Source organism: Dermacentor variabilis, chromosome 10, assembly GCF_050947875.1.
Source record: "Dermacentor variabilis isolate Ectoservices chromosome 10, ASM5094787v1, whole genome shotgun sequence".
NCBI classification, from domain to species: Eukaryota; Metazoa; Arthropoda; class Arachnida; order Ixodida; family Ixodidae; genus Dermacentor; species Dermacentor variabilis.
The window spans coordinates 60,243,343-60,270,524 of NC_134577.1; the positions used below are offsets into that span (position 1 = coordinate 60,243,343).

At 45.9% G+C, this 27,182-nt stretch overlaps 1 long non-coding RNA gene across 1 annotated transcript; it reads left to right on the forward strand.

Moving 5' to 3' along the window:
- The first annotated feature begins 876 nt into the window (after nucleotides 1-876).
- On the forward strand, nucleotides 877-6,323 carry LOC142559562 (uncharacterized). The gene is made up of 3 exons (XR_012823159.1): nucleotides 877-955; nucleotides 3,327-3,426; nucleotides 5,372-6,323. It is a non-coding gene; the product is annotated as an uncharacterized LOC142559562 (long non-coding RNA).
- Nucleotides 6,324-27,182: the final 20,859 nt, after the last annotated feature.

Here is a 27,182-nt window from a genome sequence, read left to right on the forward strand (position 1 = left end):
ACAGTAGCACGTCGGATTTCAGCTATTTTCTTGCTAAGCATTGTATCGTTATTAGGATATTTTTCATGCCGTTCTCCCAATAAACCTTATTGTTCTAAGAATTCCGAGGTCATCTCCGGTGAGTGACATAGAAGCAAACTTAGCATCGCTTGAAAACAAATATTTTTGAACACCATTCTAGTTCATCCTGATTTCATTCGAACTCGTTATTTTTTTCCTAAGTGTTCAAATTCTTCCTTGGCTCAGAGACAGAAATCTGCTTGTATTCTTCGGAACACGTCATTTGAGCCCAAAACATCAAACTATTCAAATACCACGACCTATTACTCATAGCTGTCGGCTCGGTGAGTCATGATTGCAATCGGCGTGAAAACGCCACATTCACCACAGCGATGCCGAATCACATCAGGCGGGTACAAATGGTAATTTTTCAAATATTAGCGCAGGTATGCGTCATAATTGCAGAAATCTGCGCAGTGTCGTTGTTATACTTCAACCTGATTTATTGATCCAAAGAATATATTCAATGCATCAACATTTTATACCGAAATTATTGTTAAGATTCTGTCAATGTGGCAGGGGAGCTAACTACATAGGACCCGTTGTAAGTACTCCAACAGTTAAACTGACAGTGTTCGTTCAAGCGAAGGTGCCGTTTCGACTATGGTGAATGACTGCTGTGCACAGTACAGTACCGCGACTCTGCCGTTCGTCCTATGCCAGCCAGCATAGTCAGTCTTTGATAAGAACGAACTATTGCAAGTAGCGCGATTACAAAACACGGCTTTACTTCTTGACAACATTGTTTTAATGAAACATAAAATGAACAATTTTTGTAACAGCTAGTAATTACCTGACTAATACTTTAATAATTGCAGCATTTCTGATGACGCCTGGAAGTACCAGCGGAACACACAGCCCACGCCGATAACCGACGGGACTTACAACATCGACGGTACGTAGGCGATGGTCATTTGCCACCAGTGGAACTTGCGAAGGCAGTTCACAACAAACACAGGAGATAGCCCCTACGGTTACCAGGAAACAGTACAGTCACAGTACAACAAACAGTACCAGCAGCGTCAAGATGGTTTCCGCATGAGCCAGTTTATAACTGTTCTTATTGAGAAATTTGCGTTTATCTGAATATATGGAAATTGATACATAACCTATGCAGTAGGAGCTTTTCAATGAATAGATTCTTGTGTCGTTTGTCAGGTAAAGGACGCCCCTAGATGATAAGGGCAGAAGCCGAGACTGTGCATTCCACGCAGCAAATAATTCACTCGCAAATGGAATTATCGCTTGACCATTGGTCTAGAATTTTATTCGCCAAGCAGAATCGCAGTCGGTTCGTCCTCGTGACATCGTGATAACGTTTCCCTCAAACCAATCAAGCTGGTTGACAAAGCAAGTGCTTTGATGCGAATGCAGATTAAGACGTTCAATTAGGGCGGCGTTTCAGATGTCTTTACGTGAGGGTCGTAATGGTACTGCCACGTTTTTTGCCCAGTGCGATAATTGCTCACGTGTAGCAGGTTAGGATCAGCCAACGCATCCCGTTGCGGCCGAATGCAGAAGTCACAGCATACAATTTGGGGCAGCCCGAAATATTTTACAATTAAGCCCTTGGTCACTTCATAACAAGCTAGCCAAGTCACAGCCACGACATAAACAACGTTAACAATAAATGAAGATGTTAGGCGGGGATGCACAAAATTGTGTGCTAGTTGTTTGCGCTCTGTTGCCTTAAGCCTTTACCAAATAACCCAACTATACGCTTCTGAAACAACATCATTCGTGTTGAGAGTAAGAATCTTAACACCGATTTCAAATGGGTACACCACTACTTGAAAAGTGTAACGCTTTCTGAACAAGAAAATCTGCGCCATGTTGAAACACCGGCCTTTCAAACTGAATGTTCTTTTTTGTAAGGCGATTAGCATTCCTTGCATACATGAAGCATCATTCGTTCTGCCAGTATCTGCGCAACCACTTTCTCAGGCCTGACGAATGTTGCGACTTTAATGGTGCGACTGACAAAATTGACGATACCAGACAATGAAGATTAGTTCCTTGAATTACGCTTATGCAATCACACTAGTTCCTCCGAAGTCAACGATGATGAAACTCAAATCTTTAGTTCCGGTGGTTGGAAATCCGCTTTTGAACTTTTCTGTGACGTACGAAGGCGCAGAGACTCAGGCATGTGGGTGTAACAATGCCATAAACATTCTCAGCTAACTTCCTTTCACCCCCTTCATGTTCTAAATAAATGTCTATTCTGCAATGCGGCGTGTCCCTGCCGCTTTAATGCTAATTGCAGTAGCGTCAATGGTCATGCTGGGGAAGTCTCTCCTTTAATTTTTGTCCTACTGTTGCATTTTCCTTTCAATTTCATGCGATTTCACCACAGTTGTAGGGAACATGTGCGCCTAGCTAAATCCTTGCAGCGCTATCCATGCACTCCACACTTTAACGCGCTTTGACGCTTTCCGTTGCATAGTTCAGTGGCATCGCCCCGTGAATTAACACTTCCGCATTTCTTTCCAAGCTGATCTGGTGTCTGAAATATTATTCTCAGATATGGGCATTGAGCAATCTTTTTGATAGATGTTCTATAGTCTGTTGATGGCCTACAGAGGAACATTGTCGAGGACACCCATCTCGGCCTTCGTAATGAGCTGCTAAACATGCAGTGCTTACAGCCGATGCTTAGGAACTTGAGCTACCGGAGTCGCCAAACAGGTTTGGGATAATCAGTTCCTGAAAGGCGAGTACATCATTGGATGACGCACCTATCTGTCATAGAAGTTTAATAAATAAGGGCAAAAATCAAACAAATTTTAAATCCCTCGGTAGAAATGCCTCCTCTCACTTAGTCGTAGTCTGCGTCTGGCTTTGTCTGCTGCTCGTAATAGATGAACAATAAGCAAGAATTTCGTGAGGCATCTAATGTGTTTGTTACAGGATATTAAATGAAATAAATTGCGCCAGCGGTTCCATGCACGAAAACCAACATGTCGTTTTTCACTTTGAGCATTGTCGTGGTAGTGCTCGTGCTTTGAGAGAAAACGTGATAATCTTCAGAAGAATCCAATAGTGCACAATCTTGATCGTGCTCGGCTTCCTCATCGCCACGAATTTCTAGCATGAATTCAAGAATATCGCAGAAACAAAAGGCAACGCTGACGGACGCACAACAGCAAAGTTTCCTAACCACTAAAAGCTTCTTGCCTTGCACAATGAGCATGAAATATCCATTTCCCATAAATTGTCCCATCTCCACTGCGAATCAGCACTTTTACTATACTTTTGTCATACAGGTGACACTGACAACGGGAGCACAAGTTACCAGCACCTGGGGCCCAGCACAAGCCTCGCTGGCATGGAGGAAGCATCAGCCAATTTTGAAGACTACGCCACGTAAGTTCACATTTAGAAAAGTTCCATTGCAAAGCAGTTCAGAGATGACAAGAATGGCTACCCATGTAACAATATGCCTCTATTCGGTATGTTCTCCTTGGGAGGGCTAGCTCTGATGGCTGAAACAGTTACTGCATAAGCAGTTTTGAGCGTTCGGCCGACGCAGCCTGCCTTGACATACTTCATGGTTGCAACAGCACCACCGGACCCGCACAGAGTTACAAAGAGCGAACACCACAGGGCACTGTGGGCACCCCATGCCGCAACCACGAAACTACACAAGCTCACCCGATTTCCCATCCTGTTAACCGGCTGCAATGTGCGGTACACTTGCAAGTTTGTAACCTGCTTACTGACTCCCAATTATGGAATATGTGAAGATTGTGAGGGGCAGATACTCACCTAAGGCTCATAAAATGAAATAAGGTTATGTCCAAGTTTACCGAGGCAATACAGCAAGGTTATGCCCGCAGTAAGCAGAGTCTTCGAAGTTAATCTGAAGTCGACCACTATAGCATGCCTTATAATCAGATCACTGTTTCAGTACGTAAAAACCCAGCTTTTAGGTTTTATATCGTCGCGCGTTTTCACAGAGGACTGGCGACGTTTGATGATGAGCGCTGGCCCTTGAAAAACAGCGGTAGTGGGATCAAGCTAGCATGCGGGCGCGGTTAACACAAACACTTCTTCCTTCTTGTCCTTCCTGTCTCTTCTTTGCACTGTCCACACTACTGCAAGTGACATTTGAAATATTTTTACCTCCACGAAAACGCTGCAAAGGCCGCAAGAAGAAAAGTATTAGGTAGCCCTTTATTAAGCAGTTGCCGAGCCGCAGGTATTAAGCCTGCCGTAGTTGTCGATGAGAGGGAGTTCGCATTTTGCACGATACGCAATTTTGACACGAAAAACGTTAAGCGGAGTGCGCATGCGCGTCTTATACTGATAAGACGGCAAGTTGAAGTGCTTGTGTAACCAAGTGGCAGCATCTTGTCCAGCCCAGATGGCCCCGCTTTGATCCCAATTAGTGCTTTCTTTCTTTCTGTCCGGTGAGAGAGCAAGAAACAAATGGTAAAAGTGACGTCGATGGGCTTGGCTCGATTTCGCCAGTGTAGGTGCAAGTTAAACGTGTCAGTTCAAATCAGGACCCCTTGTCCTCACTCTCGAAAACAGTCTACTTTTAATACCGTCGTCTTCCCTAGGTGAGTCGACTAGGGAATCTGAAGACGGTCATGCAGCAAATCACCTTTGTCGACTCCATGGCTGTACCACGCGCATGCTCGCCTACTGCGTCATACGTTTATTCACAGTGGCTCGTTCTGTCTTGCAAGAACGCTGATCCCTCCGATCCCATACCTTAATGCACTACCACGGGTGCAGCAAGCTTTCGCCCTCACATGTTAGAGAAGAGTAGCATGCTGCAGTGCTTTTTTTACTCTTCTTTAAAGAAAGGCGTCCTGAAAACGCGGACGCATTTTAGCTGATGCAAAACAGTCATTTCCGATGCCGAATGCCTCACTTCCAGGGAAACATTTCAGGACTTATCCCTGAATGGTCCTTTTGGGCGTGTTGAAGACGCACGTGTGTTTTGAATGCCTAGACCAGCTTGGTTTCATGCCAGGCATTTCCGCTCACCTGCACTTGCTTTATGTAGGTTATGCATTATGCTTTAATAAAGCATGGTTTTGTATTGCTTGCTACTCGAACGAAGATGGTTCTCATCTTGAAGTTTAGCAACACCAACAATCAAAGGCACCAGTGTTCAATTTCTGCCTAGTCTATAGACCAGAATGAGTGCTAAGATAAAATGCAGCAAGTTAGCAATTAGGTTCAGCAAGTAGCTTCACCATTAACGCGCGATTTATTTTGTCAACCTGTGTTTTGGGTAACTTTGCATTTCTCCTCCCGTAAGTTGAATCGGCCATTTTGAGCTCCTTTGTACGTCTAGTTGCAGGAATGCTACTGGAACCGGAGGAAGAGAACTGCAAGAGTTGGGCGGTGTCTGTGGCAATGTTCCCGGCGGAAGGAGTGCATTACACGGGTATCCCATCGAACACACGGGTGACACAGCCAATATCTACAAAGCCTCTGATGAATCATCTCTGAAGCAGTCGAAGCTTGCAGAACACTGCCGCAAGCGTTCTCGCGAAAACCACAAATGCGAAATCTGTGGTAAACAGTTCCTTTGGGGTTACATTTTTGTTCGACATTACCGCAGGCACACAGACGAGAGACAGTACAAATGCGAAATATGTGATAAAGTGTTTCGGCGTTCTTATAACCTAGATGTCCATAAGCGCATCCACACAGGCGAGAGACCCTACAAATGCGAAATATGTGATAAATCATTCTCGCACCGATCGACTGTTCGTAAACACCAGCTCACTCACTCGGACGAGAGACCCCATGTCTGCCATATGTGTACTACAGCAGTCAAAACCAAAGCAAGTCTCAAGCGTCATCTCAACTTGAATTGTAGATACCGAGCTTTCGTTAGCGATATATGTAATCTATCCTTTCTGGACAACTCAGATCGCAGTCATCACCGCCAAAGCATGTACGGGGATAAAACACCGCATCAGTGTACGCATTGTGGATTTCGTTTCGCAGAGAAAGCAACCGTCGATGAACATCAGTGTCAGAGTAATAGCCGCTACCTATGTGGAAATTCATTTGAAGACGAAGTTCAACTGATCACACACCTCGCTACGCATAGGGCTGAGCAGCCGTAATATTCCGACTGGTACGCAAGTTAAGTCAATCGCCCACGGCTTTCGCATATTAAAGCTTGAGGGAGACCATGCAGAGAAACAACGCTGACGTTCCTTCACAGGCCTGAGCAATTGACTAAACAAACCATGTGCAGAGACCGCCTTCTTTTGAAATTTGAAACGGCTGAGTAAAACGCTGCTTTTTAGAAATTACGAGACAAGACGTCGTCGTCGCAATTTTATCGCTCTTACACGTCGAAGTACACAGCAGGTGCTGGTCAGCGCTCACTGTTTGAAAAACTGTGTTGTTCGCTAGCGTAGCTTAAGGAATCTCATTTCAAGACAAAGCTTGATGGGCTACGAGTACGTTTTTTGTGTAACTAGAAGCTTGAAATGTCCGCACATGAGTCTTGACACCTCGCTTAGATAGACAAGTGCTTTGTGGAACTGTTATTTACCGTGTGCTAGAAAAATACCTTTATCTACAATCCTATTGGTGTTTTTGTTGTTTCAATAGAAGAAAACACCTATCATTAGGAACCATTTAAAAAGTAGGGCTGTTTTTTTTTGTTAACTCAAAAGCAATCTCTGCCATTATTTCAGGTTCTTCAGCCATGTTGCCTTCAACAGAAAATACTTATACTGGCTTTTACGAAATTATACTGCATCACTGTATGCATAGGAACATTTGTTTCCTTTAAATTTTTTTGAATGCATTCCATATTTTGGTTCTTTTTGGCTCTTGTATGCTTACCGAAATATTTGTTCGCCACTATAAATATGCTGTTGACAGTAACGAGACTTTTAAACTCAGATGGTTTGGAGCTTCCCTATATATGCTCTCCATGTGCAAAATCTTTAGTTATTGTTTTATTTTGGTAGAACCTTTCTCAGTTTTAAGCTGCAGTTTTTATTCACTCGGAAGTCGCATGTTTTGAGTCGGTCTGCTCTTCATTTAAAGCGGTAAAATCTTAGTCTGATTTGACAAACGCCTCCGTGCGAGCAACGACATGTCAAGTAAGATGCAGTTATGCATATTGACAAGCGTACATGTATATCTCTTTACTTTGAACCCGTTTCACCCGCTAACAAATCTTATGTTACTGCTCAGTGCATGATGGGCCTTCATGTATGAGAACATTTTCGAACTTTCACGTCGACAATTTTTTATCTTTTGTAATGAAATTGCACGCGTGACGCCAATAGAGATGTTTATTCCTAAAGGCGTGCGATCACCAGCAATGACGCTGCAATCTTCGACGAATCACGTGGGAATAGCCGACGCTGATTAGGCACAAACCACATTTTGGATGGTCGGCCCATGCTCCCAGCACTGTCTTTGTGCCCGAGAGTAACCTGTTTTGTTAGTTCTGTTATGCCAAATAAAAAGTATATCGCGACTCAAAGTTCTTGCTACTGTGTTGATTCCTGTTAGGACAACGTGATAACTCCTAGAGGTGCTTCGTTGTGACCGTATACACCCTGCAAGCCGTGAGTACACCCTGCAAGGGCAATTCACACCACCAACCTGAAATATACACCCCCCCCCCACGGGTACCCTATAGACGGAACACTGATTTCAAGGACATTCCTGAACATGCCTAATTAAGAAGAAAGACGAAGCCTACATCGGGTCCTTGTGGCCGCCCTAGGTGCTCTACAGGGAAACATATTCACTCTAATACTACAGCATCTAATTACTCACACAATGTAGCTTCGAAATTCCCCTGCGCCTCAAGCAGCGTAGTCTACTGTCTAGAATGTGCCAATTGTGACGTACAATGCATTAAACTGAAATGTGAGACTGGGCAAACAATTCATACAAATCTCCACGGCCATCGCACAGATACCAAACAAAATTTATATGAAGCAGTAGCCAACCACTTGAATGAACATAGCCATACATTCGATGAATCCAGAATCTATATATTACAAACTAATTTCCGTTCAACTTCCTATAGTAAATATGCCGAATCATCCCTCACAAGTTTCATTGTCTACCCTGGACAGGAATAAATTCGACACGTCGCAGCTTAGAATCGCCAAAAGCTATAACTTACACCAGAAATTCTTATATCATCAAATGCAAAAAACTCACCATGTCACCATCTAACCTCCCGTATTAAGGTCAACTAATTGTCCACTTCCATTTCTTCCTTGCTTATCCCATTACAGTCAATTTCATATTATATTCAGCCCCAATTCACACATATAAACCATTCGAGCTCTTCTCCCATGTACACCTGCCCCCTCCCGATTTTTCTGCGGTGACTCTTCAATTTGTTCTTCCGTTTTTGTTTTTTTTTTCAGTTTTGCTTTCTTTTCTTCTTTCCTTTTTTTATTTTTTTGTAGACTCGCCAACACATTCCAAAGTTCCACACACCAGAATACCTTTTTCGACACATCGACGGCACAGGGTCGTGCCATTTATGTATAGCGCCGTGACAACACCTAAACCGAAGTAGTGAAGCTAATCCTATGAGTAACCAAGCTATCATCATCATCATAAGCCTAGTTACGCCCACTGCAGGGCAAAGGCCTCTCCTATACTTCTCCAACTACCCCGGTCATGTACTAATTGTGGCCATGCAAACGACTTAATGTCATCCGCCCTCCCAACTTTCTGCCGCCCCCTGCTACGCTTCCCTTCCCTCGGAATCCAGTCCGTAACCCTTAATGACCATCGGTTATCTTCCCTCCTCATTACATTTCCGGCCCATGCCCATTTATTTTCCTTGATTTCAACTAAGATGTCATTTACCCGCGTTTGTTGCCTCACCCAATCTGCTCTTTTCTTATCCCTTAACGTTACACCCATCATTCTTCTTTCCATAGCTCGTTGCGTCGTCCTCAATTTCAGCAGAACACTTTTCGTAAGCCTCCAGGTTTCTACCCCATATGTTAGTACTGGTAACACACAGCTGTTATACACTTTCCTTTTGAGGGATAGTGGCAACCTGCTGTTCATGATTTGAGAATTCCTGCCAAACGCACCCCAGCCCATTCTTATTCTTCTGGTTATTTTAGTCTCATGATGCGGATCCGTGGTCACTACCTGCCCTAAGTAGATGTATTCCCTTACCACTTCCAGTGCCTCGCTACCTATCGTAAACTGCTGTTCTCTTCCGAGACTGTTAAACATTACTTTAGTTTTCTGCAGATTAATTTTCACACCCACCTTTCTGCTTTGCCTCTCCAGGTCAGTGAGCATGCATTGCAATTGGTCTCCTGAGTTACTAAGCAAGGCAATATCATCAGCGAATCGCAAGTTGCTAAGGTATTCTCCATCAACTTTTATGCCCAATTCTTCCCACTCCAGGCCTCTGAATACCTCCTGTAAACATGCTGTGAATAGCACTGGAGATATCGTATCTCCCTGTCTGACGCCTTTCTTTATAGGGATTTTGTTACTTTCTTACTACGGTGGCTGTGGAACCGCTATAGATATCTTCCAGTATTTTTACATATGGCTCATCTACACCCTGATTCCGTAATGCCTCCATGACTGCTGAGGTTTCGACTGAATCAAACGCTTTCTCGTAATCAATGAAAGCTATATATAAGGGTTGGTTATATTCTGCACATTTCTCTATCACTTGATTGACAATGTGAATATGGTCTATTGTTGAGTAGCCTTTACGGAATCCTGCCTGGTCCTTTGGTTGACAGAAGTCTAAGGTGTTCCTGATTCTATTTGCGATTACCTTAGTAAATACTTTGTAGGCAACGGACAGTAAGCTGATCGGTCTATAATTTTTCAAGTCTTTGGCGTCCCCTTTCTTATGGATTAGGATTATGTTAGCGTTCTTCCAAGATTCCGGTACGCTCGAGGTTATGAGGCATTGCGTATACAGGGTGGCCAGTTTCTCTAGAACAATCTGACCACCATCCTTCAACAAATCTGCTGTTACGTGATCCTCCCCAGCTGCCTTCCCCCTTTGCATAGCTCCTAAGGCTCTCTTTACTTCTTCTAGCGTTATCTGTGGGATTTCGAATTCCTCTAGGCTATTCTCTCTTCCACTATCGTCGTGGGTGCCACTGGTACTGTATAAATCTCTATAGAACTCCTCAGCCACTTGAACTATCTCATCCATATTAGTAACGATATTGCCGGCTTTGTCTCTTAACGCACACATCTGATTCTTGCCTATTCCTAGTTTCTTCTTCACTGTTTTTAGGCTTCCTCCGTTCCTGAGAGCCTGTTCAATTCTATCCATATTATAGTTCCTGATGTCCGCTTTCTTACGCTTGTTGATTAACTTAGAAAGTTCTGCCAGTTCTATTCTAGCTGTAGGGTTAGAGGCTTTCATACATTGGTGTTTCTTGATCAGATCTTTCGTCTCCTGCGATAGCTTACTGGTTTCCTGTCTAACGGCGTTACCACCGACTTCTATTGCGCACTCCTTCATGATGCCCATGAGATTGTCGTTCATTGCTGCAACACTAAGGTACTCTTCCTGAGTTAAAGCCGAGTACCTGTTCTGTAGCTTGATCCGGAATTCCTCTAGTTTCCCTCTTACCGCTAACTCATTGATTGGCTTCTTGTGTACCAATTTCTTCCGTTCCCTCCTCAAGTCTAGGCTAATTCGAGTTCTTACCATTCTATGGTCACTGCAGCGTACCTTGCCGAGCACGTCTACATCTTGTATGATGCCAGGGTTCGCGCAGAGTATGAAGTCGATTTCATTTCTAGTGTCACCATTCGGGCTCCTCCACGTCCACTATCGACTAACCCGCTTGCGGAAAAAGGTGTTCATTATCCGCATATTATTCTGTTCTGCTAACTCTACTAATAATTCTCTTCTGCTATTCCTAGAGCCTATGCCATATTCCCCCACTGACTTGTCTCCAGCCTGCTTCTTGCCTACCCTGGCATTGAAGTCGCCCATCAGTATAGTGTATTTTGTTTTGGCTTTACCCATCGCCGATTCCACGTCTTCATAAAAGCTTTCGACTTCCTGGTCATCATGACTGCATGTAGGGGCATAGACTTGTACCACCTTCAATTTGTACCTCTTATTAAGTTTCACAACAAGACCTGCCACCCTCTCGTTAATGCTATAGAATTCCTGTATGTTACCAGCTATTTCCTTATTAATCAGGAATCCGACTCCTAGTTCTCGTCTCTCTGCTAAGCCCCGGTAACACAATACATGCCCACTTTTTAGCACTGTATATGCTTCTTTTGTCCTCCTAACCTCACTGAGCCCTATTATATCCCATTTACTACCCTCTAATTCCTCCAATAACACTGCTAGACTCGCCTCGCTAGATAGCGTGCTAACGTTAAACGTTGCCAGGTTCAGATTCCAATGGCGGTTGTTACTATCTATTAAAGCTGGCTTTCTCTTAACTCGTTTTTCGCTTTTGCTCTTTTTTGGCCGCCTAAGCATCGCCACTGTTCCTGCGTGGTTAAAGGCACGCTAGAACGGCCGTGGCAAGTCTATCTATGTATACCATTGGAAAACACACGCTGGTTCGCTGAATGATTTTTTTAGCGCTATGGTCGACGAAGGTAGCTACACGGGCTTTTATATATTCATTTAGCACAGAATGAGAGGGACACGGAAAGGCAAATTAGGCAAACAGACAGCACTAACTTTCAACGACAGATGCATTTCCAGTTGACGCAGACGTACTCATGCTCCTCAAAACGTCATAAGACACTTATGTGTACGTCGCTCACCAGGCATGAACAAAACCGGAAAACCACATGAACACATTTTTGTGGCCACACTGCTTATTTAGAAGGGTGTCCGTTCAACACGAAAAAAGGTGGTCGAACTCTTTTTTTATTGATAAAGAGATATTGGCGCATGCGCTTGAATTTTGATGCCATAATGCCGGACGGTCAAATTTTTGACCCATGATAAATAAAAGGCTTTCCCCTTAAAAAAGACATTCCAAGTAAACGGTTTTTAACTAGGACAGGGGACTACACTGTTGTGATCATTTGGTGGAAAGACAGCGCGAGTTATGAGAACGCCTGTTCTACCGTTAAAATATTAATATTTTATCGTCGAGGTAGCGGCGCCACTCTATCGTCTCTTTTCTTCAGATGAGGTCTACGGCTGTTTCCAAAGTTTCCAAAGAGCCAAACGTTTCATTTGTTCCCTTTCCTCATCGGCACTGACAGCGCATGCGCTATGATTCCGCGTGCTTCTGTCACAAAACAGACGCTAGTGCTCCAGAGGCGCCCAAACAGACATGGCTGAAGAAAGTAACAGTGGACACACGCCCCTTGCGTTTACCTTCGACGATGAAGCAACGCCGAGCACAAGCCAGGAATTCTTCGAGGGAGCTTCGTGCACGTCCGACTGTTGCACTACGTGAGTCTTGCCGCTTGCAAAAATTATCGATGAATATTGTTCCCCGTAGGTATGACCCGGAGCACCGGCGTTGATAGCTATAGATTTGTTCGTACTTCAAAGCAGGCCTTTGACAGACCTATTCAGACTGCGTACTACGTGGGCGACATTCCTGCGGCTGTTTATCGTTAAAGTCCAAAGTAATGTCAGTGCGGGGAGCAAATGCTTCTATCGAAGAACATATTTGTCGCTCGTGCTTGTGTCACCGCGTTGCACACCCCAGTGGCTACGGCATTGCCCTGCCGAGTTCGAGGTCGCCCCTGATGTTCCTGGAGGAACGGCCTATCAACGCTTATGGTGAAATGCAAAAACACACACGGGTCTACGTGCCTGTTATAAAAAACCCGGCGATGAAGCATCATTTGGTTCGTGTCAGGATTTTCGAATGCTGCTGGCCGCGACCTTTCAAAGACATATTTTTCTAATGGTACATTTTCAGCTAAATAAACGTCCTTGACGTGGACCCGGGGAGCTAGCGAAACCTATGAAAATCAGGTACGGCCGACGTACCTTTAGATTCTGCGATTCGCGTACGTCCGATGTACCTTTAGAAACAGCCATCGCCAAACGGCACGTCAGTGCCCACTGCTTCACCTGATTTACCGCGCCGGCAGCTAGCGTCGGCAGCTAGGCCAGCACGCGACCTCATTCCCCAGTGCCGGCACTACAGGAACAAACGCATACAAAACGAGAAAGAAACTACCCCTCCGCATTACCTTGGCAAAGTCAGATATTCAAGAAGCAGAAGCCTCCAGATTTTCTCTCTCGCACCCGATTTTACTCGCGCCTGCGCGCAGACGTCGGGCGATTCCTAAAACGCCATCTCGTGCTGGGTGACTACTACGGCAGACTGATGCACCCCCTACACAAGAGCTTGTCTAACGCATAACACAAAAAAACTCCTGCATCCTTCGCGCGTGCTGCTCATCGCGCGGCTGTCACCTTCACGATGTTTCTTCTTTAGCTGAAGTGAAACTTACAAGAGTATTTAAGTTCTAAAGCAGGTTTTAAAGAGTAAATTCGACAACTTTTTTCCTGCCATGATAAATAAGTCGCAAGTTAGAATGATTTGCGGTATACAACTGCGGATGCCCGTCCCTTCATTTACGTTTCTTTTCTGAGGATCATGTCTGCAATTGCGCCTTGTTCATGCCCCTGTAACTCAAATAAATATTTCGGAAAGCCAGCTGCACGTGTCATACCTGAGTGAGTGAGTGAGGGAATAAACTTTTATTGGGTCCAGCAAAACGTGATTAAACGCGTATCATGCGTTGCACGTACCACGTTCATTAACAAACTAGCAGTTGCTTGTTTCAAATTGTGCTTTTACAAAAGCTTCATCAAATATTTCCCGCGTTACCTGGAAGCAATGAGTCCGATACCAATACATATGTCCAATTCTAGGGTTTGTGACGACTTATTCGAAGACCTGTGGAACGCGTTCAACAGCCTCAGCTATTCCAAGGACCTTACGGGTACGTACGGCATGGCCTTCGACCATCGATGCCGCTTGCGAAGACGCTTAACAACCCTCAACGGAAAGAACATTTACATAGGCCACGACAGCGGTTTATTTACTGCAGAAGAGACGCACTTTACGAGCGTCAGCGTGTCGCTATTTGGTAAGAACAGGCCCAATGTGAATTAACAGGATAGCTGATTGGAAAGTTGGTGCGTGAAAACCATTTAGCGTGATAGCCATACTTGGACGACACAACTGACAAAGACATAGTTTACAATTTTGTAGCTCTGCCCCCCGCCCCCCCCCCCCTCCAAAAAAAAAGACATCACAGCTCCGTAATACGGCATGTGCTAGAGCACCGGAGGCGGCCAATATTGGTTCATGAATTATCAACTTACCAAAATTTTAAATGTTTACGAGCGTTTTGAAACAGTCCTACACAAAATATAGTATCATATTTCAGAGCGCCCCGTATTATATCGTTTGGACTACTTTAGATATATTATTAGATGTTTCCAAAACTATTATCCTTTTTATTGCTCCATTAGATTTGAAAGTTTGATATGGTTCATATTTTAGAAATTCCTCCATAGTGAAAACATTTTATAAAAAACATTCGCAGCCAAAACAAAACTTCGAGGCTCCAGTCACTCCATTTGAACTTTTTCTAAGTGCAACAGACCTCAGCAAATTTAGAGCAATTGTTGCCGCGTATTTCTCATGTATTCAGACAGAATACTCCGAGCTAAACTTTAGTTTTCTGCGCTATGAAGGAGCTTTACTATAGCGAGAACGCGGCCTTTATTGTTAAGGAAAGTTAACTTTGTGAAAAACCTAGCTTACGGAATTTTGCATATTTTTTCTTCGGCCCCTTAGTAAAGCCTGAAATATTCTTATTGCTGGAAATGTAGAGACAAGATATGACTCTGATTACAGCCACAACAAAATTTGCAGGACGCTTTAGCTTCGCCTTTAAGAGTGGAGCGCGATACCATTCAAAGGTACCTGCCTGCTTCTGGCACTTCACGGTAACTGCAGTTTATGTAAGAGTAATGTTTACCGGGAAACACTGGCGGGAAGCGCTATGCACGAAAGCGAGCTTTCTGGTAGAAACGCCGCTTATTTCGTGGGCGGCGGATTCTCGGTGGCGAGCGCCATGGGGATGCTTTTGCACAGAAGTGGGCACGACGCTCTGTGAGTGGTAGAAACAACTGGAAAATGGGTTTGTGTTTGAGTTCCCGAGTAAAGGGTGTTTTCTCGCATAATCAAATTACAATCTGATGCTATCATGTCTGTAGGTTGTGTTAAGTCGTGCTTTACTGTGTTTCTGACACATCTTACTTAAGTTCATTTATTTCAGTAAAGCATTCGCGGTACACGGAAGACCTGCGTGGTTCGGTATGCATGATTCGAAATTAGTTTTTGCTCACAAGACAGTAAACGCCGGCGGCGGACGCAGACACCGAATTATCTGTTACACGAGGCCCGTAGTGCTATCGCATTAAAAATGCGTAATCTTTTCTTCAGCGTGGAGCAATGTTGTGTTCTATTCTTGTTTACTAAATACAGCACTTATATTGGGAGAAATTCAACATTGCATAAATTCAGTCACGCACGTCTCTTTCGTCGTGTATTGAAGGCATATTTCCAAAAAGAGCACCGCATGCGGAAGCACTGAAATCAGGTTACCCTATTACTAAAGCTCAACTAAATCTGTGGTTTTGTTTTCAGCACGAAATGTTGACGCTCGTTGAATGACCCTTGAACAGGGACGAGCTAACACCTGTTATTCTCTCAGGCCATACACATGTCACTGAAAGCGGAATCACCAGTTCCCCACCTATGGTGTCCAGCAGCAGCATCAATCACGCACAGCCCAGTACAAGCCACGCTGGCATGGAGGTAGCATCGGCCATTCCGGATGACATCGCTAGGTGAGCTCACGTTCGAAAAAATTTCCTTGCACAAAGCTAATCACAGACGGTGCGTAATGCTGCCCGGGGTGCTACTGTGCCTCCACTGTCGAACTTTTCCTACGGAGGTGAGCTCTGATATGTCAAACGCGCACAATATCAACCGTTATTTTAAGCACGCGGTATGGTGGAGGTGGTGCTAACATGCTTGCCGTGCTCGGCACTCTTGCAGCTTTCTGAAATGCGCGCGTACTACGCCATATTCGTTTACAAATATAGTAAAGAGAAAAATGTCCGTCTAAAGACAAAATTAAATTGTGGGGTTTTACGTGCCAACACCACTTCCTTATTATGAGGCACGCCGTAGTGGCAGACTGCGGAAATTTCTACGTCCTGTGGTTCTTTAACGGGCACGTAAATCTAAGTACACGGGTGTTTTTGCATTTCGCCCCCATATAAATGCGGCCGCCGGGGCCGGGATTCGATCGCGTGACCTTGTAGTAAGCAGCCTAACACCACAGCCACTGAGCAACCACGACGGGTGTCTAAAGCAATCGAGCAATGCAGTGACGGCCCATATTGCTTAAGTGGCGTTCATTTCAGATTGCAGGGATAATTCTTAGACTTTTGATGATTCGACTACATGCCACATGCTCAAGTATTGTATCGCTTTGCTATGACTTTCGCTTACCAAGGTAACCTATGAGCCTGGAGGCATGATGATTGTATGTCGCTAACGCAATGATGATGGAATAAGAATGAATGATGTTACGAGGTCGCCGGATAAAATCCCGACCATGACGGCCGCATTTCGATGGGGGCGAAATGAAAAAAAGAACATCCGTGCACTTAAATTTAGGTGCACGTTAAAGAACGCCAGGTGGTCAAAATTTCCGGAGTCCCCCACTACGGCGTACTTCATAATCAGATCGTGGTTATGGCCCATAACACCTCAACACAATTTTATATTTAAGGAATGATATTGCAATAATGATAAAGTTGTACAATGGCGACGGCATGACGACAATGACAAGCGAATTCTTAATTCATGAATGATGGTATAATAAGGACGACGTGACGACGACTGTCAGGCAACCGCATGAAACAGCGATAATGACGGCGACCGCACAGCCAAGGTGGCATGATGACTACCGTATGACAACGAATGCATGATAGCGTCTGTTGGACGACGCCGTAATGACAACGATGGCATGACAACGACGGCGTAATCCCGACACAATGACGACAGCATAACTGCCGCAGAATAACCAACAAAAAATGACGCCGATTCATCAACGAGGGTGGTGTGACGGCATGACGACAATGGGATTACGACACTGAAGTGATGACTGCGGCGGCTGCGGTGAATCGCGCCCCCGCGTCACCCACGCGCTGCCTCACGCGATCTCCCATTTAGCGAGGCTGTCAGGCCCCACATCGCTCCGTTTGCAACATGCTGCACGAGACACTGACCGCACCAGCCAATATATCGCCAAATACGTATAGAGCTGCGCTCAAATTAGGCAGTAGAAAGTATCATAATAGTCGATGCAATTTTTGTAAGATAAAGAGTTTAGGTTTGTGTGTTTTTCTACCCCGGACAAGTAACCAGAGCTTTTTGTCGCATTAAAGTCGAAATTGATCGTGAGAAGAATTCTGCCTAAATGTTTATTTATATATTTCTTCAGGTAGAATTTCTGTATTCTTTATGAAAATGATAAAAATTTGCTTAACGTTATCGATTTATTTTATGTTGTTTATTTACCTGCTTTTACTTAAGTACATATTGCGACATAGATACCACATAAACCAGTAGAGTTAATGAGCAAAACGAGAACAAGGCGAAAGCAGGAGCCTACGTTTCGACATGTGGACTTGTCTAATCCCGCCTTCCCCGTGTTTTCTAGTAGAGTAAAGAAAGACTTACAAAGTAACATCACGTTGGTTGAATCGCTGCCCACATTTGGCTCAGTCTCGTCAACAAAAGTTGCAGAATAAATGCGAATACGCAAACCTAACTCCGAAACAGCGCCGAGGCGCACACAGACAAAAGAAATAACGGGACGGCGCACTGCCTCTCAAGGGCACATATTCAATTATGTTACCACATAAAATCACCCTACAGATCCTATTCTTCATACACTAATATATCACATATAGAACGTAGAAGTAATAGCTAGAAATGTTCATCATTTTATTGACGAAAAGCAAGTATGTGCCACCAAAGCAAAAGAAATAAAGAAATGGTTATCTGTGTTATCACAGATAACATGGTTATCCATGTTGCAATAACGCAGATTGCAATAAGAGTTGAAATGTATATCTGAAGAATGAGACTAAAGAAGCAGAAACATACCTTGTCGGCATATTTCATCCACAGTGCGTTTAAACATAAACGTTTTTAAGTTGTTACAGCACGCGGTGTATGATGCAATATATTATGCATACGTCGGTTGTTTCGTGTGCTGTGCGGCAGCGGTAAATTGTACGCATGTGTGCCAGTGTTAACCAACTTGCTACAAAGATATCAGAGACATTAAAGTAGGTAACGTAAACATACGCCCGGTGGAGGAAAAGCCACAGTTTGGTTTAAGACGATCGCTTGTTGTATGGCCTGTTGCCTAAGGGCGACCAATGTATATTTTAGAGAAAGCAAGCTGCTGGGCAACCTGACTTTTTTCCCGCTCGGAGTAGTTTGGTCAATGAAGCCACATCCGGTATTGTTTTTAAGATTTCTTTTACCACTGAAATTTAGATTACAAGGCTCCCAATCGTTAAAAAAAAGCAAAACGCGCGACTTTACGCTACAGCGATCAAGAAGTGGAAAGTCACAATATGCTGCGGTACCCTTTACCATTTGTGAACAATTGCAGTAGTACGTCAAGTTTCACCTATGCTCATGCTGTGCAGTATACCCGTCATCGGGCATATTTAATGCGGGAAGCCTTAGATCTGTTTCAAGGTCGGCTTGTGATTGCACAAAAAATAGCAGTTCTGGTGCGTCTGCTCGCTCTTTCGTCGTCGTCTTCTTCCACATCGGTGCCACATCGACGCCGCTAATCATGCCAAAGAAGACAGTTTATTATTGCAGAGTTAATTAGGGCACTCGAACTCACCACTTTTGATAGGAGTCGAACCCACGACATTTTGTGTTAATTAGGGTGAATATGACTAAGGCACCGTTAATTAAGGTAGCTTAAATCAGGGCGCTCGAACCCCCGACCTTTAGTTGGAAAACGAAGCAATAAGAAGCAACAATGCATTCGAATGAAAATGTCGAGTGATATGATCGCTTTCTCTTGAGCGCGCAGGCTTTCACCTCCACCAGCTATGGCGTATGCTAACGTAATTACTTACCCTTAAAGATTACCCTTAAGGCTAATTTCTCTATGAAGTGCGAAGTGGGCAGCAGCGTATTTTGTTTAATGACAACAGTACTCCGCGTGCCAGGCGTGAAACGTATTATGCCACTTTGGAGCACCCACACAAAACTGTCCCCAATGTGAGGTGTCTGACTGAGCTACGGCTACGCACGGCGCATGAGCGTTAATTACCGAATAATCGCGCCAAGAGCGAAGCAGTTGTAGTTCTGTATTGCTAGGGGTTAAAGACAGCTCTAAACTTTGCGGGCAACAGAACAATGCGAACGCCACTCTTGCGGTGATAAGAACTAACAGCTTCATTTCTACTGAGCCAGAGAGCGCCACAGCGGTCAGCAGAGTTGTATCATCTGGCAATCGCAAGCTAGTTGCGCGTAACTTAGCTTGTATACCTCCTGCACTTCCACGATTGCTTTCACGAGCAACAAGCGCTTACCAGCAGGATGTACACTGCAGTTTGAGTGGACCATGAAAGAAAAGTTGCGATATCATCCGATAATTGTACATTTTTGTTTTTGCTGATGTAAGTGAGGCATGGTTTGGGTAGAGCATTCGGCGGAAAGATAGCAAGGTTTATCGGGGCGCCCCCGCTAGCGTTCAAGTATTTGCACAGTCGCGTCAAGCTCGTGGTGGACTCAACCGTCTCGTTGTTTCCCAGCCGAGGGGTATCATTTTAATCCTAATCCCGAGGTGACAAAATTTTTATTATTTTCCGTTCTTTCTTGGCACTGAGTGCGTTTGCGCGGTGATTCAACATTTCGCATTCGTGAATGCGAAATGTTCGTGAAATGAACAATTAAGCACAGAATAATTTTCCTCAAAAAATATTAAAGTGGCACTCAGAATAACCTTTGTGCGACCAAAAATAAAGTGTCTTGAAAGAGCCGTTTCTCCGCTTATCTAAACGCCTGGAAAGCATACATGCCGTTCAACGCGATAAATGAACGATTAGGCACAGAATAATTTTCCCTAAGAAATTTTAAAATGGTACTGAGAATAACCTTTGCGCGACCAAACATAATGTGTTTTGAAAGGACCGGTTCTCCGCATATCTGCATGCCTGGCATGCATAGACGCCGATTAACTCGATAAATGCACGATTAGGCACAGAATAATTTTCCCCCCAAAATTGAAAAATGATAGCTAGAATAACCTTTGTGCGACCAAAAATAAAGTGTCTTGAAAGAGCCGGTTTCTCCGCATATCTAAATGCCTGGTATACATTGACGCCGTTTAACACGATAAATGTACGATTAGGCACAGAATAATTTTCCCCAAAAAATTGAAAAATGGTACTTAGAATGACATTTGTGCGACCAAAAATAAAGTGTCTTGAAAGAGCCGGTTCTCCGCATATCTAAATACCTGGCATGCATAGACGCTGTTTAACACGATAAATGTACGATTAGGCACAGAATAATTTTCCCCAAAAAATTGCAAAATGGTACTGAGAATAACCTTTGTCCGACCAAAAATAACGTGTCTTGATAGAGCCGGTTTCTCCGCATATCTAAATGCCTGGCATGCATACACGCCTTTTAAAGCGATAAATGAACAATTAAGCACAGAATAATTTTCCCCAAAAAATTGTAAAGCGGCACTCAGAATAACCTTTGTGCGACCAAAAATAAAGTGTCTTGAAAGAGCCGTTTCTCCGCATATCTAAATGCCTGGTATGTATACACGCCGTTTAAAGCGATAAATGAACGATTAGGCACAGAATGATTTCCCTAGAAAATTTTAAAATGGTACTGAGAATAACCTTTGTGCGACCAAAAATAATGTGTTTTGAAAGAACCGGTTCTCCACATATCTGCATGCCTGGCATGCATAGACTCCGTTTAACGCGATTAATGAACGATTAGGCACAGAATAATTTTCCCCCCAAAATTGAAAAATGATACTTAGAATAACCTTTGTGCGACCAAAAATAAAGTGTCTTGAAAGAGCCGCTTCTCATCATATCTAAATGCCTGGTATGCATACACGCCGTTTAAAGCGATAAATGAACGATTAGGCACAGAATAATTTTCCCCAAAAAATTGAAAAATGGTAGTGTGAATAACCTTTGTGCGACCAGAAATAAAGTGTCTTGAAAGAGCCGGTTCTCTGCATATCTAAATGCCTATTATACATACACGCCGTTTAGAAAGATAAAAGAACGATTACGCACAGAATGATTTTCCCCAAAAAATTGTAAAATGGTACTTAGAATAACCTTTGTGCGACCAAAAATAATGTCTTGAAAGAACCGGTTCTCCGCATATCTAAATGCCTGGCATGCCCAGACGCCATTTACCACGAGGCATGGGAGGGCTTCCCCAAATGCCTCCCATGTCCCCCTTCTTTTTTGCTTGTTCTTCCTCCCCCACTTTTTTCCCTCTTTGTGTACCCCTCCGTTTCTTTCTTTCTCCTTTTCTTTCTTTTCTTTTCCTCCTGCCTTCCCACCTTCCGCACTTGTCCCCTCGTCTTGGGAACGGCGCTCACAGATGTCGGACGACAGCGCTCATTACCTCAAGTCTCTCCCTTTATAACCAGCCGTCATCGACGAAGAACGCACGTGACGTCACTGCACTGACCCTTTAAAATTAACATGCCGAGGATGACGAGGCCACGTTTGACAAAGATAGGTCCTCCTATCGAAAAGTTGGCCAGCCTTTCTGAGGCACCTTATCCCTGTTTACAAACTTTATACCATAGTGTGTTATTCCATCTGTCAGCCCCTTTCTTGATTTAAGAATATTGTCACAGTCGGTAATGTGGAAAGAAGACGACGCTGATGGTGGTCTTAGAGACGACGAAGAAGAGTTTAGCATCAATCCCCCACAGTGGGTGTGCGCCATCGCATAAGGAATACCATACCATACCATACCATCGCTGCTCTACGCTTGTTGGCTCAGCCATTAAAAGCCACTTGTAAATAGACGAACGCTTCTTCCTTCCCGTAACATCATTGGTGGAAGTGCTGGGTAATCACTTGAGCAAGACGGAGCTCCGCAGCGGACGTAACCTGGCCGCCATGTCATCCGAAGGAGAGAGTTCCACCGCGGCCCCGGCGTCGCCACCGACGGTCATCCTGGCTCAGCCTCGCGACCCAGGCATGTTTTCCGGGATTGACAACGTTGACGTTGACGACTGGTTGCAGAATTATGAACGGGTCAGCGCACACAACAGGTGGGATCACACGCTTATGCTGGCTAATATAATATTCTACCTCAAGAAAACAGCACGGGTCTGGTTCGAAACACATGAAGAAGAGATTACGAGTTGGGACCAGTGTAAACAGAAGCTTAGAGATTTGTTCGGCAAACCCGTCGGCCGCCAACGTGCTGCGAAGAAGGACCTTGGGACCCGTGTACAGACGTCCACTGAATCTTACGTGGCGTATATCCAGGACGTCCTCGCTCTTTGCCACAAAGTAGATAACAATATGGCAGAGGCAGACAAGGTCAGCCACGTCTTAAAGGGCATCGCGGACGACGCGTTTAACCTGCTTGTTTATAAGAACATCACAACGGTCAATGAGATAATTCACGAATGTCGCCGCTTTGAAGACGCGAAGAGTCGCCGCATAGTTCGACAGTTTACTCGTCTACCTAATACCGCAGCTTCGTCGACGTGCGAAGACATTGGTCCACCGCGTGAGTCCACCTCCAGCGAGAACGTCGTACGTATCGTTCGGCGAGAAATCGAAGCAGCGTCTCCTTCCACGCCAGTCACGCAGTGCTTTGACGATTCCCGGCCGCTTGTGTCCCTCATTCAGTCGGTCATTCGCCAAGAACTTGCCAATGTAGGTCTTCCATCCATCTGCTCCGCCAGCCGTCCTGACTTTGCTTCGTCTACTGCCTCTGCCCCTGTTCACCGGAGCCAATACGGTCCATATCCGAGCTATCGCAACCCGGCCAATGGCGCACCCATGACAATAGACCCATCTGCTTTTCCTGTGGACGTGTGGGCCACATCTCTCGCCACTGTCGAAGTTCCTGGCCAGCCCACTCACGACCAAGCTTTCCCGCCTACCGCCGCTCCCCACTGATTCCTCGCCCGCCATCACTTTCCACCGAGGTTGAAGACGCACCTGACAACGCTCGAGCCACCGCGACCAGCCGATCACCATCACCACATAGTCGCCGCTCCCGTTCGCCCCAGCTGCGTCGCTCTCCATCCCCAGCTTACCGTCGCCGCTCTCCGACGGGAAACTAACTGGGGCAGCTCCTGGAGGTGACGCTGCTCTAGAACACCGGCCTGAAATTCCTCTGCTGACCCTGCCTACTAATCGGAACCTTCTGGACGTGGACGTGGATGGTTTGCCCGTTACAGCACTCATCGACACTGGAGCCCAAATTTCCATCATGAGGGCGGAGCTTCGAACGCGCTTGAAAAAAGTACTTACCCCTGCTCCGACGCGACTGCTCCAGGTCGCCGATGGTGGTACTCCGGCTGTGCTTGGAATGTGTACTGCTCGTGTCAGTGTCGCCGGTCGCCACACGTCCGTTTTGTTTAGTGTGCTTGAACATTGCCCTCATAATGTGATCCTCGGACTCGACTTTTTGTCTGCCCATTCTGCTCTGATTGACTGTTCCGCCGGTGTTGTACAACTTGACCTACCCCTACCTGTTCCCATTGACCTTCCGGCTCAAGCTCCAGCTCAACTTTGTTCCGCAGATTTTATACGCCTGCCATCTCTTGCAGCAACCTTCATCCCTATTTTAGCCAGCCCACCTGTACCTGACGGAGACTATGTCCTTACTCCCTCGACGTCAGTCCTGCTTTCTTACAATGTCTCCTTCCCACACACCATCGTTTCTGTTGCGCCCAATCAGACATGTCTTCCCATCCTAAATTTCGGACAGAGCCCACAAGTAGTTCCTCGAGGCATGTCTCTTGCCACGTTGTCTCCAACGCACGAGTGCCACATTTCTGCTCTATCTGTTGCGCCGTCTTCGACCACTGCTCATTCTGCGCCTTCTGCATCAGTACCGACCGACGACTTCACAAAGATGATTGCACCGGACCTCTCAACCCAAGAAGCCGCACAGCTCCGTGGCCTCCTCGAGTCCTACTCCGACATTTTCGATCTGAACGATCGCCCTTTGCGTCAAACTACGGTCGTGACACATCGGATAAATACCGGCGATGCAGCACTTGTTCGCAGACGCCCATACCGGGTGTCGCCCTCTGAGCGACAAGTTATCCAGAGCGAGGTTGACAAGATGCTTGCCAAAGGGATTATTGAAAACTCTTCCAGCCCGTGGGCGTCCCCTGTTGTTCTCATCAAAAAGAAGGATAACAGCTGGCGATTCTGCGTTGACTATCGTCATCTAAACACGATCACCAAGAAAGATGTGTATCCACTTCCCCGCATTGACGATGCTCTGGATTGTCTCCATGGTGCCACTTATTTTTCATCTATAGACCTTCGCTCTGGATATTGGCAAATTGCCGTGGACGAAATGGACCGTGAAAAAACCGCATTCTTCACACCAGACGGCCTATATCAGTTCCGGGTAATGCCTTTTGGCTTGTGCAATGCCCCGGCGACCTTTGAACGGATGATGGACATGCTCTTGCGTGGTTTGAAATGGTCCATCTGTTTGTGCTACCTGGATGACGTCATCTTATTCTCTTCAACTTTTGCGACTCATCTTGAAAGACTTTCATCTGTTCTTTCTGTTTTTCGCACCGCTGGCTTGCAGCTCAACTCGTCCAAGTGTCACTTCGGTCACCGCCAAATAACTATGCTCGGACACCTCGTCGATTCATCAGGCATTCGCCCCGACCCCGCTAAAGTTCACGCTGTGCAGAATTTCCCCGTACCAACTTGTGCCAAAGATGTTCGCAGCTTTATTGGCCTATGCTCGTACTTCCGCAGGTTTGTGGAAAATTTCGCCCATGTTGCCCGTCCCCTGACTGACCTCCTGAAGAAAGACGTTCCTTTCTCGCAGCTCATCACGCTGCTCACCACACCTCCTGTTCTCGCCCATTTTGACGCCTCCGCTCCGACAGAAATCCGCACTGACGCTAGTGGCTACGGCATCGGCGCAGTTTTAGCTCAACGCCAATGTGGGCACGACCGCGTCATCGCCTACGCCAGCCGCCTCCTCTCTCCCGCAGAGCGCAATTACTCGATTACTGAGCGCGAGTGTCTCGCCCTCATTTGGGCGGTGGGCAAGTTCAGACCCTATATATATGGTCGGCCAATTACAGTTACCACCGACCACCACGCCCTTTGTTGGCTTTCCTCCCTTAAGGATCCCACCGGACGCCTCGGTCGCTGGGCCCTACGGCTGCAGGAATACACATACACTGTGGTCTACAAGTCGGGTCGTCTACATCAGGACGCCGACTGCCTGTCTCGAAATCCCGTCGATGTACCGGACGGCTTAGTGGATGTCGCACCGATCTGCGTTCTTTCGCTCTCTGCCTTGCAAGACATTGGCGCTGAACAACGACGAGATGAGTCGTTACACCCAATTATCGAACGCTTGCTCTCTGATCCGTCTGACCCATCCCTCCACATGTTCCTGCTACAAAATGGCATCCTGTATCGCCGCAACATGCACCCCGACGGGCCCGAGCTCCTAACCGTCATTCCGTCTCATCTGCGACAGACTGTACTGCAGCAGCTGCACGACGTTCCCACCGCTGGACACCTTGGAGTTACGCGGACCTATGACCGAATTCGGCGACGGTTCTTCTGGCCCCGTCTCAACCGCTCCGTTCGCCGCTATGTTGCCGCGTGTGAGTCGTGTCAACGCCGAAAGAGACCAGCTGTGCCTCCTGCCGGACTGCTGCAGCCTTTGGATATACCGGCCGACCCTTTTTTTCGCGTTGGCGTTGATCTTCTCGGACCATTCCCTATGTCGACTGCCGGAAATAGGTGGATTGCCGTCGCTACGGACTATACAACTCGCTATGCCATTACCAGAGCCCTACCGACCAGCTGCGCTACAGACGTCGCTGATTTCTTGCTTCACGACGTCATCTTGCACCACGGTGCACCTCGTCAACTTCTCACCGATCGCGGCAGATACTTTCTTTCCAAAGTCATAGACGAGCTACTTCGATCATGTGCTACTAAACACAAACTTACTACCGCTTACCATCCTCAAACTAACGGTCTTACCGAACGCCTGAACCGCACATTAACTCACATGCTCGCAATGTATGTTTCCTCCGATCATAGCGACTGGGACATTGCTCTACCATTTGTCACGTTCGCCTACAATTCCTCGCGCCACGACACAGCTGGCTATTCCCCCTTCTATCTCCTCTTCGGCCGTGAGCCAACTTTGCCTTTCGAGACCCTCCTCTCGACCACGCTCGATTCGCCGACAGAGTACACTCGGGATGTCATAACCACAGCGACCCAAGCACGCCAGATTGCCCGCATTCGTCTTTCTGCTTCACAGACACGCCAGAAGTGCAGTTACGACCAGCGCCATCACGACGTGCATTTTGAACCAGGTGCCCTTGTGCTAGTCTGGTATCCAACTCGGCATGTTGGTCTTTCGGAGAAATTCCTCTCGCGATACCATGGCCCTTACCGCATCCTTCGCCAGGTGACCCCTGTCACGTATGAAGTGTCTCCGTTGGATGCCACGATGCCTTCCCCTCTCTCTGACATCATCCACGTCAGCCGTCTCAAACCTTACCTTTCTCGGACAACTGAGCCGCACCAATCAGGTTCTTTTTCCGACGGGGGTGATGTCACAGTCGGTAATGTGGAAAGAAGACGACGCTGATGGTGGTCTTAGAGACGACGAAGAAGAGTTTAGCATCATCGCTGCTCTACGCTTGTTGGCTCAGCCATTAAAAGCCACTTGTAAATAGACGAACGCTTCTTCCTTCCCGTAACATCATATCCCAGTTAATTGGCGACTGTTTAGGCACATAAAGCACTGAGCTGCAGAAGGTGCCAAGTT